Genomic DNA, 14,740 nt, shown 5'->3' with positions numbered 1-14,740 from the left:
GTCACTTGTGAGAAATCTGCTTACCTAAAGGAGACACTATTTGGAGATAGATGCAACAAACTATACTTTATTGGAATGTGTTTACAGTGTTCACTGGACTCCCCACCAGCAGACAGCAGGAGAAAGAGCCCTGAGTATAGCAACTCCTCAGATTATATATATTTGGTTAATTACATTTGAAACAGAAAAGTAAAAGGAATAATACAACTGCATTGCAACCTTTCCTCTGGAATGCTTTGACAAGCTATTGAAATGACCTCCCTGTTACCCTACTTGCAGTAGACTTCTTGATATTATTGACATTTGCAATAAACAACATTGTTTACTTTATGGTCTCCTTTTACATCATTCCATTCCTCCTCCTAGGAAGACAACTGTCTGGTTTATCTAAACTACCCTACTGCAAGTAGGGTAACAGGGAGGTCATTTCAATAGCTTGTCAAAGCATTCCAGAGGAAAGGTTGCAATGCAGTTGTATTATTCCTTTTACTTTTCTGTTTCAAATGTAATTAACCAAATATATATAATCTGAGGAGTTGCTATACTCAGGGCTCTGGTCCAGGGCCACATTACTAGGCACTAGGTTATCCAAATATACTGCTGCCTATTAGCTACATAAAATGGGTGTATATGTTTTAACATGATTTGATATATTTAATTTTATTATACCACCACAGGTCCGATAAAAAATCAAGGATTAAACTTAAGATTTTACATGACCTGAAAGAGTGAGGTAAATTGGCAATTCCAAATTTCAGACTGTATTATGAAGCTGGCTGGGCTGCCTCTATTGGCTTCCAGATGGTTTGCATAAATCTTTGGCTCAGTATAAACAGAAACACACAACATATATGAGATCATTCAATTATATGCAGCATATTAAAAGTATGGGATAAATACAGAAAAAGAATTAGCCTAGATGTGTTATCTATTGCTTCAGTATTAAATATTTATTTTCACAAAGATCAGTGTAGAATAAAATCTGACAAATGGAGAGAGAATAACTCATATATATTGAAAATCCTCATCATTAACAAAACAAAGCTGAAATCTTTGGAGATTCTTTCTGAATGGTTAGAAGCAATTTGTTTGTTTTAATATCTTTAAACAAGCAGCACAATTCTAAAGGAATGAGAAAGAGCAAGGTGGAAGATTTAGAAAATTGACCAAGTTTCAAAAAACCTTACCACAAAACTCAGAAATTTGTTGGGGTTTATTTATAGTTAGTGAAATATGATGCAGAATCTGGATAAGTTAAAGACTGTATGGATACAGAACGCAAACAAAATAATTGTTATGGAATAATAGGAATACCAATAGAAGATAAATATTGAATTTCCTGTGAATATTATAGTAGTACAAGATATTTTACAGTTGGTATATTGTTCTAGTACTGATTGCTAAAATAGATAACTCATTTTCTAAAAATTATTGAAGTCCAATAATCTGGTTGAAGATTATTTCAAAAATTCTTTCATATTTGGTGGCAAACTGCAAAGCTCAACAATTCTGGAAGATGTTTTATCATACAATGAAAGAATTGTTATCCATCAAAGGTTCAATTCTCTTTCAAACAGCTGATTTTCTGCTCAGCACAACCAAATCTTATATTTCCATCAAATCATCAGCTTTATATATTGAAAATCAGAAATAATCTCTTCTATAGAAGAATGGCAAATTAAATTTTTGTTAACCTGAGTATTTTATACATCATTGTATAACATGGCCTTTTTTGGGGGGGGGAGGGTGGTAAAAAAAGCCATATGTCTTGTCTGCTTGCAACCATCCCTGATAAAAGAACTGCAACAACATAGCCTGAGAAAATCCAACCACAATAGCAATGGTGTAATATTGGAAGTTGTAATTCATCAGTGCCTGGAAGACCACCAGTTATCTGTGACATCTTTGCTTTATGCAAGATGCCTTGATCTCAGCAGAATAATGACAATAATGAAAGTATTGACAGGCAGTTTCCATTACCTCCCCACCCTTCACATACACACACACACACACACACAAACATAAACCATATTCCTTTTTGCTTACTAGTTTTGGAAAAACTTCTTTTGCCTTCAGTCACTTCACTCAGCTAACAGAAGCTCTTTCTTTTGATTTTATGTCATCTATATTCTTATATTTATCTCCTGCCCACCTAGAGAACATTTCCACATTTAAGGGTGGAGATAGCCTTAAGGTACCTGTCTAACCTACTTAAAAATTATGGGATCTTTGTTCATGGTTGTCCTAAAGCTGTTACACCCACAGCAGAACCCATTTTTCCTGCACACTATTGCAGAAGATCATGATGGATCATAGAAAAGCAACGTTTATTTCTGCTTATCCCAGTTTTATTTCCAGCTCAGTTACCTACATTGAATAACACAATGTTTCTTCACTAACCACAACACTTCATGCTCTATTAATTACTTTATGTAAGTCACATTTGCCAGGGCTAGAATTAGTATAATCAGGACAAGGTGATTTTCATTAAGGATTGGACTACCATGCCAGTACAGTTTATTTCTTCATTTAATTTTTATCCCACCTTTATTTTTGGTCAACTCAGGATGGCTTATATGCCTAATACTCCTGCATCCTCTTTTCCTCACAACAACAACCATCAAACCTGGTCCCTTATGGTGTGGGTGAACCCGTTTCTTGGGATGTTAACTGGGTTGATTGTTAGTGTTGTTCTAAGTTGGTTGCTCGACTGCTATTTATGTTATTTATACTTTTGTTTATTGTTTTTATTCTGTATTTAATTGTTAGCTGTCCAGAGTCATGTACATAAATAAAATAAAATAAAATAAAATAAAATAAAATAAAATAAAATAAAATAATAAACTGTGAGGTGAGTTGGGCTAAGAAAGAGTGACCGGCCCCCCAAAAAATCACCCAGCTTGCTTTCTTGTCTAGGAGAGGATTGGAAATCACAGTCTCCCGATTTCTAGCCTAGCACCTTAGCTACTACACCAAACTGGCTCTTAATACATATAGTTCTTAGTTGCAGATATGGAGCAAGACTGGCTTGCAAGGTACCGTCTGGATCAATGATCTTAATCTATATAGACTAATGTAAACTGCCTGGGGTAAAAGTGGGCTTTGGTTGTGCTTATAGGATTCTGCCCGAAATCACCAACAATGACTGATACTGTCCTTGATGATGGATGGCAAGCTATGCTGCATGTCCCATGAATACCTCTAAGGATTTGCAAACAATTCTTTCTGTCTTACTAAAAAGGCATAATGGGTAGTAGAGGTAAATATCTTTGGGCCATCTGGTAATGCCTGCATTATATGGACTATTGAGATTTGGAGTGAAACAGGAGAAATGCTCAAGAGAATGAATTAACCAATACAAAGAAAGAAAAAAAAGTAGAAAAGTTGTGTATCCATAAAACTAAAAGAATGGGGAAATATGTAATAGATCTAAATGAAGTGGTTTGATTTTGTGGAGTGAAGTGGATGAATATATGCAAGGATGATATAGGTTTAACTAAGAATGAAAGGGCTAAAATGTATGTCAGATAGCAAATACTGGCGAAAACTAAGTCGTTGCATATGAACATAGGAATCCAATGGCTGGTCCTAGTTGCACTGTTTTACTGCAGTGAATAGTGGTAATGGAAGAATCAGATATACATTTGGGGGAAAACTTTGCAACATTTGAAATGACTGAGATCCGGAGTGGGGAGGAAATATATTCTGGATGAGTAAGAATGGGAAAGAGTGCGCAAAAGTGATTGAGACCTTTGGAGACCTGAGAATGAACGAGAATGGTGAGAATCTGCTTAGAAAAAGTGGATGTTACTTTATTTTGAACACATGGTTTCTGCATAAGTCTATTCATAGGTGTACCTGAATATTAAGCGTGGTTAATTGGATTGGTTATGATGAAAGATTGGTGAAGGATTAGTGAAGGATTAGTGAAGGCTGCAAGGGTGCTGAGTGGTTCTGAATTTGGGACAGCTCAGTTTTTAGTAGTATCAAGGGTTGACCTGGGGGGAGATACAGAAAAGGAAGATTAAAAAACAAATTGGAAGAAAACAGAATGGAAGTAGAATGATTGCAAAAAGAGAAAGTATGAAAAGATAAATTAATAGATCGAAGATAGATTCATTTCCCAATCAAATGAGTGGAAAATGGACTTAAGGGAAAGAGGATTGGAATTTGCCAGGAATACAGAATTATATTACACAGTGTTGTAAAAATGAAGATTAAAGATGTGTAACTGGAGAAATGTTGAAGTCTGGATATGGTGGCTATGTGAATTGTTTATTGTGCACTTAAGGTTAAATTAGTGTCTGATGGATGCCAAAAGGATGTTATTATTAGACTTATTAGAATAGCATCCTTCCATAGAATAGGATGGTATTATTGTTCCCTATGTAATGGCAAAGGTAACAAATAAATACAAAAACCACAGAATGATTAACTTATTAAGTGTAACTAAATAAATGAGAGCCAGCTGGGTAGTGGTTAAAGCATCAGGCTAGATGCTGGGAGACTGTGAGTTCTACTCCCGCTTTAGGCATGAAGCCAACTGGGTGACCTTGGGCCAGTCACTCTCTCTCAGCCCCAGGAAACAGGCAATGGCAAACCACTGGATGATGCTGTGATGTTGGCTGAGAATGTAAAAGATTTTTGGCAAACGCTAGGTAGATTGCATTATGCAGGATGGAGTTCTGCGAATTAATATAGTTGTTTTTTATGGGAAAATTTGAATAAATGATTACATACAGTAAAGGAAGGTTCCAGATGGTACCAATGAAAGAAGATCACATTGGTCATCCAAATATTTTATCTCAGTACTGTACATATGTTGTCTCCAGGTATCCAAATCTAAAATGTGCCCATCACAGACCTTTCCTACTCACCAATATGAGTCCAATGAACTGTGAGGCAAGTTCTCCAATGTCTCAAGAGTGACTTAATGGCTTTCGGGGGGGGGGGGATATTGGGGTCCAAGTGGTGTTCTCATCAATACTTTCTGTTAAAGACAAAACTCGAACAAGAGATAGAAAACATTTTAAAGTGAACTCCTGGTTGTAAATTTGGTGCAAGCGGCAGAAGTTCAGGTTTTTCGACAGTAGTACAAACATCAAGGATGAATGCTGCTTGACAGAGATGGAATTCACTTTACTAAGGAGGGAAAGTACATCTTTCAACAACAGTTGGCTACATTGGTAGGAGGGCATTAAAATACAACACAGGGGAGTGGAAGTTGTAAGACCATTGGTGAGCAATGTATTAACAAGAATACATTAAATACAGCAAGAAAGGAGACTGTTTTGAAACTACTACAGTAGTGTTGCAAAAAAACCTCCATCCTTTTAAATGTCTCTATAGTCAACCCCACTACTGGTGAGTGCCATGGAAAGCTAGATGTCCTGCTGAAGCAGGACAATGTTTATGGCGGAGATTGCAGCTGGATGCTGGATCCAGACAGGGGAAATCTCTCCAGAGAAAGGAGAGATCATGAGGTAACCCACATGCACTCCAGACAGCTGCTCCTCATGAATAGACTGCAGGAGAAGAAGCTTTATCCCAGTGATTAGCAACCACCCAGAGACAGGGGTCTGGTTTTGGGTCTCATGCCATCCCTGGAACTGCCTCTTCTGATATTGGTATTGTTTTCTCTGACACCCAAAATATACCTATTTCTCTGGCAGATGATCTTAACACCAAACAGTATGTACTAACTAGAGCATACATTGGCAGAAGAGCAAGTGGGCTTCAGGACCAGACGTTCTATATATGGACATACCCTTATACTTCAGCACCTGGCCTAGAAATACACATTTAAAGCAGGCTTGGTACTATATACTGCATTTATTGATTTTAGGTCCACATTCGATCTAGTTCCCAGAACAAGGCTATGGACTAAGCTTATGTATACTACCATTGATAGACGGTTACCGTTGCATTTGCATAATCTCTGTAAGAACTTTAGAATCGAAGTACGTACTGCCTAATAAACACTGCAGTGAAGCCTTGATTATTTTGCCTTTGTGTCCTGCGTTTTGATTCCATATTACAATTGGTGGTGGGTTCATCAGTCAGTAATAAAAGTCTGCCTAACTTTACAGGCAGTATAACAAAATTTGGCTACATTCAAAGAGACTGAATCATATTGATCTGATAACAACAGCTGTACATTAAAAAGATCAGAATTTCCCAGGTGTTTCACCAGGTAAGGAATTACAGGTAGTCTTCACTTAATGACCACAACTGGGACTGGAATTTCCATCGCTAAATGATGTAGTTATCAAGTGAGAAACACAAGACCACATTACTTAGAAACCACAATCCTGGCACTCCTGGTTGCTGTTGTTAACTGAGAATCATTGGTCATTAAATAAGTACCCATCCCAATCCAAGCCATTCTGGGCTCGGTCCCTCCCAGCCCCGAGCCTCAGCAAGGTAAGGGACTGCCACCAACTCCTCCCACCTACCTGTCTCCCCCCCATCTCTGCCCTTTTGTGTGCCTTGCATCCTGTCTTGCAGGGCGGCAACCAGCCCCGGAACTGTATGGCTCTGGGGCTGCTTGTCACATACTAGGAAGCCACGGCCACCCCAGCCCAGTCCCAGCCGTAGTCACCCTTGCCATCCTGCACTCTGAGACTCCTGCCACCCTGCGCTCTGCTGTTCCAGCTGACCTTCACCATCTTCTTGCTCCAAAAAAGCCCTTTGCAAAAAGCTCCTGGAGCACGGTGCACGGTGTACCTTTGCATTAAAAGGCATTACATTTGCATTTGGAGGGTTAAGGCTGGTCTAGCTTACTTGTCAGCCAAAGGCAGGACCAGTCTACCTGACTCCCAAGAAGGGTGTTGCAGATATGTGTATATGTAATATATGGATACAAAAATTAATAAAAAATAATGCAATCAGTGACTAAAAGAGCTGTAACTAAAATTTAAAAAATATATAAAAATACTTAACCAAGTAAGAATTAAATGATCAAAGTAAACTGAAATTATGGCTTCCAAAGAGAACAGGTTTACAACTTCAACTTCCCTCCTCCTACTGACCCTTGTTAAAAAAAAAAATGACATTAACATTGGAATGTTATAACAAAACTCAGCAGAGGGCAATGCTAACCAGGCAAAGACACATCAAAGAACTCTGCCGAGGACAATGTAGGTATTCCAAGATAGTGACAGTCAGTACACAGCCAAAAATGCCAGTGCTGAACCAGGATCCATAAAGTACTTGATCTGGTCAGGGGTGGACAGACCAAAATAGCAGGAGACAAAAGAAAATTTTCTATAGCCAGGTCCTAAGCCAAGGAAAATTCTTTCCTCAAACAGATCACATCATGTGACAGATCATGGAAAGTTTGAATTTTATAATCTTTGAATTTCAGTGAAGAGATCTCACATGCCTTCTTAAAACAATCTCACAGACTTCAATCCTGTGAAATTAGACAATAATCAGAGGACCACTTTTGGGAAACCTCACCCTGGATCTGACTGTACCTGTCATTAATTTCCAAATCAACCTCTGAAGATAACAATTATTATAAAGTTTGCAAATCATCCCTTGCAAACATTTTTCCCCATTATCAGGGAAAGTATTTGAACTTTCAATATCTATAGGGAAACCTCATATTTTTAAGAGTCTATGGGTCAGGTCTCCTTGTAGTTTAATCAAAGGTTTGTAATGCAGATTTGTGTCCTTTACTTACTTTTCAATGGTAGTCAGCTGTCTTCATTCTGGTTTATGCAAATGAGCAATTACTAATTTAATATATCCCAGCTCCTGTTAAAACTTGTTGAGTTGTGTCTGCATAGATTTCATGTCCTCTCATGGTAACTTCATGTAGCAATCCAAAGTAGTAATATTCTTATCCAATATGCCAATGTGTCTACAAACATTATCAGAAAATATTTTTCTATGATTAGCTTCTATAAGGTTGCACACTGATTGCAATTTATCTATCACTGGAGGAGTTGATTTACCCTGAGAAGAAATATCACTCTGACTAGAGTACTTTGAAGATAGGAGAAGAGAGGAACTGCAGCAAGATTATTATATGCACAACGATGGAATAATGAAATTCCCACAATGGAGGAATGGAGTGTGAAAATTTCAGACTTCGCAGAAATGGCAAAACTGACCTGTCTGGTCAGAGAAAAAAACATTTTTTTCCCCTGAAAACTGAAAATCTTATATGGACTTTTTGCTGAAAGAAGAAAGAAATGAAATGATGATTTATGGATGTGAAGATTAAGAAAGATGTGGATTAAATGAGAGGGTGAAGGGATTTATATAGGGTTAGGGTTTGTATAGGGTTGTTTAAGTTACTGTCTATTGAAAAACAATCCACACTAGCCAAATGTTCCATTACCAAAGTAACAACCCAACCTCCCATAAGAGAATCTGTGTAAGAACATTATTCAGACAAGTACAAACACACTGCAGCAACCCAGTACACCATAAGAAGGAAACAGACCGCCTATACAATATCTGCCAGCAAAATGGTTATCCATGCAACTTTATCAAAAAGTGCCTGACCACTCAACCTGCTATATCACAACCAACACAAGCTAAGAAAAGGATAACATTACCACACATCAAAAACATCTCAGAAATAACCAACAGACTATTACAACCACACCGCATCACCATAGCACTCAAACCAACTAAAGCCCTCCAAAACATCTTAAATAAACTAAAAGATCCAGTAGTCCAAGAAGAAAAAACAGGAGTAATCTATAACATATAGTGTAAGGACTGTAACATCACTACAGACAGGCAGAAGACCAGCAGAGCTCATCCATAAACATCAACTAGCAGTCCAAAGACACAATGAAAACTCTTTACATCTCCTTAATCAAAACTACAATTTCAGCTGGGAAACTGTGAGCATCCTACACCAAGCTAAATCCAAAAATGCTAGGGAATTCCTGGAATCTTGGTATTCAGACATAGAAATAAACTATATTTACATACCAATAGACTTTAAAAGACAATAAAAAAGCTAAGGAAACAAAAAGAACCTTCTCCAGTAGCCAACACCTAGATAAGCAGGGATTAACACCAGACAACCAGTCAATCATAAAACATACCCAGATCAAGGAACTACCAACTACACCTTCACCAACACCGGCAGGGCAAGCTACTGTATATAAACATGGAGAAAACACCACACTCACTAGCACTGATGATGTTACCTAGTTGGGTAATAAAATGTCTGCAAGCAAACAACCAAGCTCAGAGAGCCCCAAGGATTCTGCAGTTCAACCCTGAGCTACATATATTCTCTTCTATTGAAATTTAGAACAGTTTTCTGCAGTGATTTTGACAAAGCAAGAAAAGCATGTAATCTACTTTTTTTCTTTTTTTTTTGTAAATCTGTTACTTGAAGAATTGGTCATTCATATTTTTCTAGGTCAGAGTTTCATGATTGGTTGTTTTTAAATCAATTACCTTGTCATCCTTTTTCCTATTGCTTTCAGATTTCAAACTTTAAGAATTCAGATCTGTATTCCAACATGTATTCCAATATGTATATTTCTTGAGAGGTTCAACATTTTAAATATTTTAAATATATCTGAATTTTGATAAAACATTTTAAAGATACTATTTTTATTTTATGTTTACAAATATTTAGAACATTTTTTGATATATAGTACAAGCTTGATTTTTCAGATTGCCATTCAACGGACTTCAGAAGAAACAAAATTAAGTTTGGACTAGTCTTGCCCAAATTGACATAATTTTTATATTTTTCATAGTGATGTAAATTTATGCAAATGATGTAAATTACATCTATAACATGACCATGCAAATGATGTACACTATATTATTTATATAAATGTGAACTTAATTGATATTTCTATTTAAATGATACCCCTTTCCACTAAATTATCCGTTAAATTGAGTGTGAGAATTTTGTAGAAATAAATAAAAAGACTGAAATTTTTATTTTGAAATTGCTAATAAAGTTATAAAATTCATTCTATTTTGGTGGGTGGGCTTATAGAAAATCCCATATTTATGTAAATATTTCTCTGTATATGATATGTCATATGTGAAATGTTGGTGATCAGTATAAAGAAGAATGAAGTTAAACTCACAGCACAAAAGTATCAATAAATCCAAAGAATGGTGGGAGACCATGTATAGTAAGAGATAACTATCTCCCTGCAGCCAAGGGAAGCAATATGGTTGTTAGACAGTAATTAGAGGCATAAACCACACCTACAGCCAGGACGTTTCAAACTCAAAATATACAGTCAGCAGAATCATACCAACATGTGACAAGTGAACAAAAGAAGACACAAAATTGGGGACCCATTAACAAGTAAAAGCTTTCGGGCTGGGACAGCTGTTCATCCACTTAAAAGCCTGTGGAAAAGAAGAGGACAATAATCACCTGCCTAGATTTTGGTAATACTTTTGAATTGTTATTTTGAGGTTCTGGAACCATAGTACAGCTTAAGATGATATGATTTTAATAAACAATAAGAATAACTAAATAATCTTAAAGAAACAAAGTAATGACATTTCTAAATTCTTAAAGCATAATCTATATATACTTACTCAGAAGAAAGGGCATAGCGAAAGTAAGTGTATAGCTAGTAAATATAACTAAAATTACTCAGTAATTAATGAAAGACATATGTTCAATTTGCATTCTCCCTCTTGCATTTTACAAAAGTGCGTAAAAACTGTACGGTTTTATACAGAAGACTGTAAACTTAAAGGTGGCCTTATGAGGGTTTTTTTTTCTTAAAGTAAATTATATAATTTGCAAGTGTGTTTTCAGTGTGGGGTGAAATAGCTTTGTACAAGCATTATTGAGGTGGCTAAAATCTGCACGGAAAAATGGTGAAATGATTGACCAGTTTTCACAATCAACATGTGACTTATTTCATTGGGTGATTTTGCATCTCTAGTTTCAAATTCCTAATTCACCTTAGTTAATTAAACTAAGCTATTAAAATCTGACAATAGCAATGGAGTTAGGAATATATTTCTGTCATCCATTCTGAGTTCAGTATGGGTCATCGATGTGTGGAAAAAGGATGTAACATGCATAACTATGTCTCCATATAAGCTTATATATGGGGTTGGCATGAGAAAAATATGCTACCTTCTGTTTGCAGCAGTCCTGCTGCATAAAATTCAAATTTGGGCTACGCATTTATTTATTTATTTATTTATTTATTTATATTTCAAATTTAGTCACCACCCATCTCACTCAAAGAGTGGTATACTTTAATGTATAATGATCTTAACATTATTGAACCAATTATGAACAAATACCACAGCTAAAATTAATTGCTAATTAATGAAACATCCATATTCAGCTGTGCACTTGACTAAAGATTTATAAATCTCTACTAGTCAAATAAATGCCTGATGTGTAGAACTTGCGGATTTAGAGTTCTGCACATGTTATCCTGAGTATTTTCCTACTCAGTTGTATAGGATCAGGTCAATATTGCTTAGTGCTCTTCAACTGTACAATGTAATGTAGCATATATAATTATCAAGAAAGTTCAAAACATGATTTTGAATCGTATGATTCAAAAATCGTATGAATTAACGATTTTTCAGTACGTAAAACTGCTTGAATGATTTTTATTTTACTGGAACACAAATCAGTATTAGCATTTGGGCAATAATTTTACTTGCCTTTATACAATGGGCCACTTGTTCAGAATGCCAGAACTTACCAGTCTTTACAAATCCAGGGACTAATTATTTGTGTGGTCAGTTGGAATGTTTTTATAATTAGTTAGTATAAGAAAACTGAATCAGTTTCATAAGCAATAGTTTACATACACCACATTTCAATCCTTCTTATATGACCCAGTTGCTTGGTATGTTTAAAAATAAAGCAGGTCAAATTCCACTTTGAGATGCTTGTGTAATTGTCCTAATAAGTTTCATAATCAGCCTTACATTTTGCATGAAAGATGTTTGCTAGATATAAAGGAAACACGCAAGTGCTTCATCATATCCCAAACAAAATATTCAGGATTCCATTGTGGTGATACAAATTACCAATCTATATTTTTCTGGAACACAATATGTAATTTTTTTCAACTAATCATATATAGAAATGCACCATAAACCTTACATTAACATGTATACTCAGTCCTCGTTATCCACATATTCTGTTTCCATGGATTCGCTTATATGCTTCTATAAAAGTGTAACCCATTTTTCATCAAACGTGGCCTCAACGCGGCTATACGTGGCTATGTGCAGTAAGGAAAAAAGTCTGACAGTCTCTGCAGTGTCATCATGAACTACACTGAGGGAAACTGCATTCTTGTTCTTGTGGTGTTTGTTATATGAATAAGTCTCCATGCGGTTCTGATAATAGATGTGATCTCACATTTCAATAACCTTGATTTCTATTTCCATGGGGGGGGGGGGGGCTTCAAGAACATAATCCCTGTGGATAACAAGGATTGAGTGTACTGAAATTGTTGATTATGGTATTATAAATGCTAATACCATCTTCATACAATGTGTAAAACTATTCAGTAGCTTTCTATCTAAATGAGTCCTGAACTTTCCAATCAGAGTCAGAATATGTGGGAAAGGTTTGTAAATGTAAGCATTTCCTTGCCTTCTAGAAAGGCATTCTGAATACTTCTAACTTTGTAGAATAAACTGAAAACTTGAAAACTCAGAATATAACAACACACAATGAGCCTATTAAAAACATTAAAAGAAAAATGTAAATAAAAACATCATTCCATAAAATGGTGCTGTGGAATTTTTTTTTTTAAGGATCATTATGAAGCTAAAAACCATCATGCCATAGTCAGACCATATAGGGAATGTTGTACACAGAATTATTTCACCTAAGAGGAAAGGTTACGTTTTTGGCTCTTTAGGGGAAAGTGAGAGAGAGGATATGATAATGGTGTGTAAAATTATGCAGGGTGTGAAAAAAAGTCTTTGAGCAGAATTTTTGGCCTATGGGCTAAAAGTTATCCACTGCTTTTGGATGAGTGTTATTTGTGTAAAAATCTAAAATGTCAGTTCCTCTATTAGACTGTAAGGGGGTCTATAAAAATGTGTGGTGGCACTCTGTTCAAGGAATTTGAAGGAAACATTATTAACTCAGGACTGACTCATTGAAACTGCATTGTAAAAAAGCCAAACTCAAAAGCTCTAAGTGCTGCAGCTAATCTCTGCTTATCCATGTCCTGTATCACAGAAATGATGTCCAATTCCTGCAGGCGGTTGCACATTCAATATAAGGGATTACAAGAGGAAAGCCATTGCATATATGGCTATTGGCTTCCCTGCAAGTTCATGTGAATTTATATGGAACTCAGTTTATCTGGTTTCTGACTTACGTGGAAGCCAGTGTGGAAAATAAATATATGAAAGCCTGCAGAAAAGCCATCATTACAACAATGCAGGAGATGATGAATTGGGAGTTATGCAATATGCTCATGAAGTGATGCTTGAACAAGTCTAAGATAGACTTTATAATGACAAACCAAGCATCGGACTATGTTGCCCTGGTAATTCATCCCTTACTCTTCCAGGGTAAAAATAATCAAACTGCCCTAGGTCCTCATCAGATTTATCTGGAAATAAAGACATGTATCCTACACCATCCTGAAAAGAAAATTAAGTTCTTGAGGCAGTCTTCAGGTGTCATATTTCCTTCTCTTTACTACCAAATTTCAACAGGGATAGTGGCTGTAGCAACTTAGATAAAGAGAAGAAAGTTTCTTTCCGTCCATTCATCCTGCCCACCTGCATGCCTTTCACTTCATTATCTGTAGTATTTTATGCAGAAACTGTAGCTGCTTAAGGTGATACCCTTAGCAAGATCTCCTGCTCTATTAGACTTTACTGAAGAGCACAGCAGGACAATAATGATTTTTAAAAGATGGGAAAAAACCTTTATTTTTCCTACACTTTGCTTCCACCACTGATATTATCACTGGAAGGCAAGTAAAGGGGTGTGGAGAGAAGCCAAGAAGAACTGTGTTATAGTCTGGATACTCATCCAAACTGGAGAAGGTTTCAGGAAGTCAAAGTATTTAAAAACTTGTGCCTACTTTTAATAACAATGGACGTGATCCAAAGTAGGTTCAGATATTACTGACTTTGCTCTAGCTGTTCCTCTTGAATGTAATTTTATTACATCCTTCACCCCATTTTCCCTTCAGAGAAATGTGGGGATTAAAAAAAAAGTCTTAACATGCATATATATGCTATCAGAGTACATGTCTAAAATTACAGCCAGATCCCCCCAAAATCCTTCTACTCCTTTTACTTTACTATCTATTATTTTCAGATACAATCCAGTAAACTACAAAGCAATTCACCCTCTGGATTAATTTTAATTAGCCATTTAGGACAGGGATCAGGATATATACACATAAGTACCTGATCCACAGTTGCAAATCCCTCTGGGGAACATCAACTAAGAACACCACAACTATTTTGTGAGTTTGCACAATGTCCTGCATGTCCTCCAATTTGCTTAAAAAGTTGCAAGATAATTAAAATTTGAGATTCTAATGAACTCCCATTAAGATATTGTGCAGGAAATTGCATATTCACAAGATTTCAATCATTCTCACATAGAGTTGGTGCCATTTTGTGGGAGGAAGGGCAACAAATGCCTTGATGCTTCTAAGGGTCATACAGCAAGCTTTGTCCCCGCTCAATATTTCACTAATCTTATATTGTTCTTTCATTTTTTCCTCTCATGCAGGGATTCAATATTAACACATTTTGCACAGGT

This window comes from Python bivittatus, unplaced genomic scaffold (assembly GCF_059951505.1).
Source record: "Python bivittatus isolate LINGU-HERP-01145 unplaced genomic scaffold, Pbiv_v1 ctg000840_np1212, whole genome shotgun sequence".
Taxonomy (NCBI): Eukaryota; Metazoa; Chordata; class Lepidosauria; order Squamata; family Pythonidae; genus Python; species Python bivittatus.
The sequence above is the reverse complement of the archived record's forward strand: the minus strand, read 5'-3'. Positions refer to the sequence as shown.